The 6,000-nt window shown below is 48.0% G+C and overlaps 1 pseudogene; it reads left to right on the forward strand.

The window, feature by feature from the left end:
- The first annotated feature begins 14 nt into the window (after nucleotides 1-14).
- On the forward strand, nucleotides 15-2,633 carry LOC101050034 (Y-box-binding protein 1 pseudogene; annotated as a pseudogene).
- Nucleotides 2,634-6,000: the final 3,367 nt, after the last annotated feature.

Below are 6,000 nucleotides of genomic sequence, written 5' to 3' on the forward strand. Positions count from 1 at the left end.
GTGGGGAAAGGTGAGCAACTTACACAAACAGATGGGAATTTTGGCCAAGACATGGAAACTAAGAGAAAGTAAAATGAGGCTGGGCATGGTGGCTCATGCCTGTAATACCAGCACTTTGGGAGGCCAAGGCAGGAGGAGTGCATGAGCACAGGAGTTTGAGACCAGTTTGGGCAACATGGGACCCCATCTCACCAAAAAAGACAGAAATTAGCCAGGCATGGTGGCTCATGCCTGTGGGCCCAGCTACTTGGGAGGCTGAGGCAAGAGAATTGCTTGAACCCAGGAGGCGGAGGTTGCAGTGAGCCAAGATAAGATCACACCACTGTCCTCCAGCCTGGGCAACAGGGTGAGACCCTGTCTCAGAAAAAAAAAAAAAGAAAGAAAAAGAAAAACTCTAACGGAAATGCTAGAAATAAAAAACATGGTATCAGAGATGAACTGATTCCAAAGGCTTTCGGTAGGTAGGCGTAGGTGAAGAACCAGTGAACTTCAACATGTCAGTAAAAGTCCTCTGAACTAAAACACAAAGAGAAAATGGGATGGGGTAAAAGCAAAACAACAAAGCAAAACCTGTAAGAGCTATGGGACAGTAACAGTCTAATATACACGTGATGCCAGTCTCAGAAGGTGAGGAGAGAGAGAATGGGGCAAAATAAATCTTTAAGAGATAGAGTTCGAGAGCGGACCCCAGAGAGCCCTGAGCAGCCCCACCGCCGCCGCTGGCCTAGTTACCATCACATCCCAGGAGGAGCCGTAGCTGCCGCAGCCGGCCCCAGTCACCATCACCGCAACCATGAGCAGCGAGGCCGAGACCCAGCAGCCGCCCGCCGCCCCCGCCCTCAGCGCCGCCGACACCAAGCCCGGCACTACGGGCAGTGGCGCAGGGAGCGGTGGCCCGGGCGGCCTCCCATCGGCGGCGCCTGCCAGCGGGGACAAGGTCATCGCAACGAAGGTTTTGGGAACAGTAAAATGGTTCAATGTAAGGAACGGATATGGTTTCATCAACAGGAATGACACCAAGGAAGATGTATTTGTACACCAGACTGCCATAAAGAGGAATAACCCCAGGAAGTACCTTCGCAGTGTAGGAGGGAGAGACTGTGGAGTTTGATGTTGTTGAAGGAGAAAAGGGTGCGGAGGCAGCAAATGTTACAGGTCCTGGTGGCTCCAGTTCAAGGCAGTAAATATGCAGCAGACCGTAACCATTACAGACGCTATCCACGTCGTAGGGGTCCTCCACACAATTACCAGCAAAATTACCAGAATAGTGAGAGTGGGAAAAGAACGAGAGATCAGAGAGCGCTCCCGAAGGCCAGGCCCAACAACGCCGGCCCTGCCGCAGGCGAAGGTTCCCACCTGACTACAGGCGGAGACCCTGTGGGCGTCGACCACAATATTCCAACCCTCCTGTGCAGGGAGAAGTGATGGAGGGTGCTGACAACCAGGGTGCAGAACAAGGGAGACCAGTGAGGCAGCGTATGTATCGGGGATATAGACCACGATTCCGCAGGGGCCCTCCTCGCCAAAGACAGCCTAGGGAGGACGGCGGTGAAGAGGAGAAAGAAATTCAAGGAGATGAGACCCAAGGTCAGCAGCCACCTCAACGTCGGGACCGCCGCGACTTCAATCACAGACGCAGATGCCCAGAAAACCCTCAACCACAAGATGGCAAAGAGACAAAAGCAGCCGATCCACCAGCTGAGAATTCGTCCGCTCCCGAGGCTGAGCAGGGCGGGGCTGAGTAAATGCGGGCTTAACATCTCTACCATCATCAGGTTTAGTCATCCAACAAGAAGAAATAAGAAATTCCAGCAACAAGAAATGAACAAAAGATTGGAGCTGAAGACCTTAAGTGCTTGCTTTTGCCCGCTGAACTATCTGCATTATCTATGCAGCATGGGGTTTTTATTATTTTTACCTAAAGATGTCTCTTTTTGGTAATAACAAACATGTTTTTTAAAAAAGCCTGGTTTTTCTCAGTACGCCTTTAAAGGTGTTTAAGTTGTTTCATATCTGGTCAAGTTGAGATTTTTAAGAACTTCATTTTTAATTTGTAATAAAAGTTTACAACTTGATTTTTTCAAAAAAGTCAACAAACTGCAAGCACCTGTTAATAAAGGTCTTAAATAAAAAATAAAAAAAAAGAGATAATATTTATCTCTTAAATAACTATCTCTTAGAATGAGGTGTCCCGGGGGCAAGGCTAGAGAGAAGTGGATATGGGGGCATTTGCAAGGAGAACCACTGGGGCTTGGTCATTGAGTGGAGGGAAGTGTGTCACCTGAGTGTCTGTCTTGGGAGCTGCAGGCTCTCAGCAGGTAGTACCTGTAGTGCCAGGATGGAGAGCCAAGGCTAGTTCTCCAGCGCCTGTGCTCTCTGCTGCTACCCTACACCACCTCCTACAGGGCAGAGTGGAGCAGTAGTGAGGCTCTGCTCCTGGATTCCCTAGCCTCCAGCCCCAGGCTTTCGTAAGCCCTCAATGTATTGTTCCAATTAGTCAACATGTGGCAGAGAGATGCATCTTCCTCCATTCTCTCTACCTCCTCTGTCCCAAGTGTTGTGTCACACATTGCCCTAAAGTAAAGGTTTTTTCCCAAACGGACTCTCTTTTCCCTTCATGTTGACCTAATCCACTTTTAAAATTGGTTCTTTAGCAGGTAAGTAGGGAAGGAGGAAGCAAAGGTGGGGGTGGGTGAGAGGAATTGTGTATGTGTGCACAGGAAAGGAGACAGTTCTAAAATTTTTCTAGACTGGAGTAATGGGACAAATATGAAACATAATACAGAGAAATGTGAAATCTTTCATTTGGGATCAAAAATTACACAACTAGAGGACAGAGAAGAACAGAGTATTTATTAGTTTGTTCTATTGACAGAAGCCAAGAAGCCAGACTCTGGCAAGTTTTCCAAGGCTATTGAAAAAAAAAAAAATCCAAGCCAGACTTAATTCTAGCCTAAGACATACAGAGCTGGCCTCAGTTAGCTGGATCCAAGGATTCCAGCAGTATCTTCAGCCTCCTCTTCCTCCCACTGTTGACTCTACTCTGTGTGTTGGTAGCACAGGGAGCTCTGGGCTGACATCATTCCAGTTTAGGAACTCCAGAGGAAAGACAATGCTTTCCAACCCCATACAACAAATCCCAGGGGGCTTGGCACAGTGGTTTAGGCTTAATAATCCCAGCACTTTTGGAGGCCAAGATTGGAGGATCATTTGAGCCCAGGAGTTTGAGACCAGCCCTGGGCAGCACAACAAGACCCCGTCTCTACAAAAATTTTAAAAATTAGCCTGGCATGGTAATGCATGCATGTAGTCCCAGCTACTCAGGATGCTGAGGTGGGAGGATTGCTTGAGCCCAGGAGGTTGAGGCTGCAGTGAGCCATGATTTCTCTACTGCACTCTATCCTGGGTGACAGAGCAAGACCCTGTCTAAATAAATAAATTACAGGGGAAGGACTCTGATTGGCTTGACCTGGGTCACATGCTCATTCATGGTTGGAGCAATGACTATGACCAGGGTAAGACCTATGGTTAGGGGTACAGGATACTGTGGTTAACAGTCCCACCAGAACCATATAAGAATTAGGAAGTGGAAGGCGACTGCTGTTACCTGAAGAAAGGGGAAAGTGGTATGGAAAACCCCAAACAACAGGTGTTCAGGGTCTTAACAGTTCAATGGAGTCAGCAGTGTTACGTGCTGCAAAAAAAGTTACCATTCTGGGAATCAATAGTGGAAATGTGCTTGGGACAGAGTATAAAAGTACATTCTGCAATGGTCATACCTCTCTGAAAGCATCGTCTGGGCACCACATTGTAGGAGGATGCTCTGCAGCGAGCAGGTCTATGCAAACCTACCCCTAAACACCAAGAGAGCTGAGGGGCCAGAGAAAGAGGCTGAGAAATCTAGTTTCTTAGGAAGAACTGTTTAATAGGAACTTATGCATAGAAGTCATATCTTCGGTGGTCATGAGATGGTGAATTTCTGTGCCCGGCCTCCAGAAAGTATCCTTTGTATAGCAAGTTTTTAGGGGAACACATGTGCAGCTGGTCATACCTCAGACTTTCTTCCAAGTTTCATGATCACTGGGGAGCTTAGATAAGCATCTTTGTGAGGGGTTAATTATGCTACAGGTATTGCTTCTTTTTTTCTCTCTCTTTTACATTTTTTTTTCTTTTTCTTTTTAGACAGTCTGGCTCTGTCACCCAGGTTACAGTGTAGTCGCACTATCACAGCCTAGTACAGCCTCAACCTTCTAGGCTCAAGCTATCCTCCCTCCTCAGCCTCCTGAGTTTGCTGGGACTACAAGCCTGGCTAGTTTTTTTATTTTTATTTTTTGAGATGGAGTCTTGCTGTGTCACCCAGGCTGGAGTGCAATGGCATGATCTTGGCTCACCGCAACCTCCACCTCTTGGGTTCAAGTGATTCTCCTGCCTCAGCCTCCCAAGTAGCTGGGATTATAGGCACCTACCACCACACCCAGCTCATTTTTGTATTTTTAGTACAGACGGGGTTTCACCACATTGGCCAGGCTGTTCTTGAACTCTTGACCTCAGATAATCCACCTGCCTCGGCCTCCCAAACTGCTGGGATTATAGGCATGAGCCACTGTGCCTGGCCCAGGCATTGTTTCTTGACCTTGCCACAGGAATACTTTGGTATGTAGGAGTCAAACATCAGTCATTATGGTAGTCTTGCTTCAAGAAGGTGCCACTCTTGCCATGTGACAGGCTCTTTTCCTGCAGAGGAGCACTGACAAACTGTAATGCTCCCTAGAGGAGGGGTCCAGGGTGAACAGGCTCAGAAGATCGAGTCATCTGAAGACAGGACAAGGAAATAAGATTGTTTTCCCTTGAAAAGAGATTTAAGAGAGATCTGGTTGGCTTTAAAATATTTGGAGTATTGGGTAGAAAGCTGAGACACTGAAGTACCAAGGACACACTAGGACCAGTGTTGGGGAGTTGCAGGAAGACCAATTACCATTCAGTGTTAAGGAGAACTTTCTAATAGCTGTTCAACCACAGGGTGGCCTTGTAGAAGATAGTGAGTTCCCTGTCACTGGAGGTGTGTAAGCAGACGTCAGAGGGGTTGTAAAGGGGATTCCTGCATCGGGTAGAGTGCTGGATCAGGTTACCTCTAAGGTCCTTCCCAGTTATGAAAATCTGTTGTTGGCCACTGGAGATCTATAGGGGCTTGCTGCTAATAAGTCAGCCCTGGTCTCCTCAGTATTTAGGAGGGAGAGCTGGTAAGTTCTTCTTTTACTTCCCTAGATAATAATGACAAACACTTGATCACCTATCAACCAGTGGTCAGAGGCAGAGCCCTCCAACAGTTATTTTAGTTCAACCCTGAGGGACAGACTCTTGAGATGGAAGATCACAAAAAGGTTGCTCTTGTGCTGTTTTATGTTCTCTGAATGTGTACCATCAGACAAGGACCTGTGTGCAGGTGGCTGACGGGGTGAGCAGGAGTGAGGGAGTGAGGAAAATGAGACAGCTCCTTGAGCTGAATAGGTCCACTATGGGTAGTCAGGGCTGTCGCCCTGGGATCACTCTGAGAAGACCAAAGATCATGGCTCAGGTTGGGCGTGATGGCTCTTGCCTGTAATGCCAGCGCTTTGGGAGGCTGAGGCAGATGTATCACCTGAGGTCAGGAGTTCGAGACCAGCCTGGCCAACATGGTTTTCATGGCGAAACCCTGTCTCTACTAAAAATACAAAAATTATCCAGGTGTGGTGCTGTGCGCCTGTAGTCCCAGCTACTTGGGAAGCTGAGACAGGAGAATTGCTTGAACCAAGGAGGCAGAGGTTACAGTGAGCCAAGATGGTGCCACTGCACTCCAGCCTGGGTGACAGAGCGAGACTTCATCTCAAAAAAAGATCACGGCTCAGAATTTTGCCACTGACTGATGGGGGCCGTCTGGGTTATAGTTCCACCAATGTCCATCCTTCACTGGCTGAGGTTTGCTTTTTGGAGGTATTAAGCCCCTGCCACTTTCAGGTAGCC

This window comes from Saimiri boliviensis, chromosome 2, assembly GCF_048565385.1.
Source record: "Saimiri boliviensis isolate mSaiBol1 chromosome 2, mSaiBol1.pri, whole genome shotgun sequence".
In the NCBI taxonomy this organism is placed as follows: Eukaryota; Metazoa; Chordata; class Mammalia; order Primates; family Cebidae; genus Saimiri; species Saimiri boliviensis.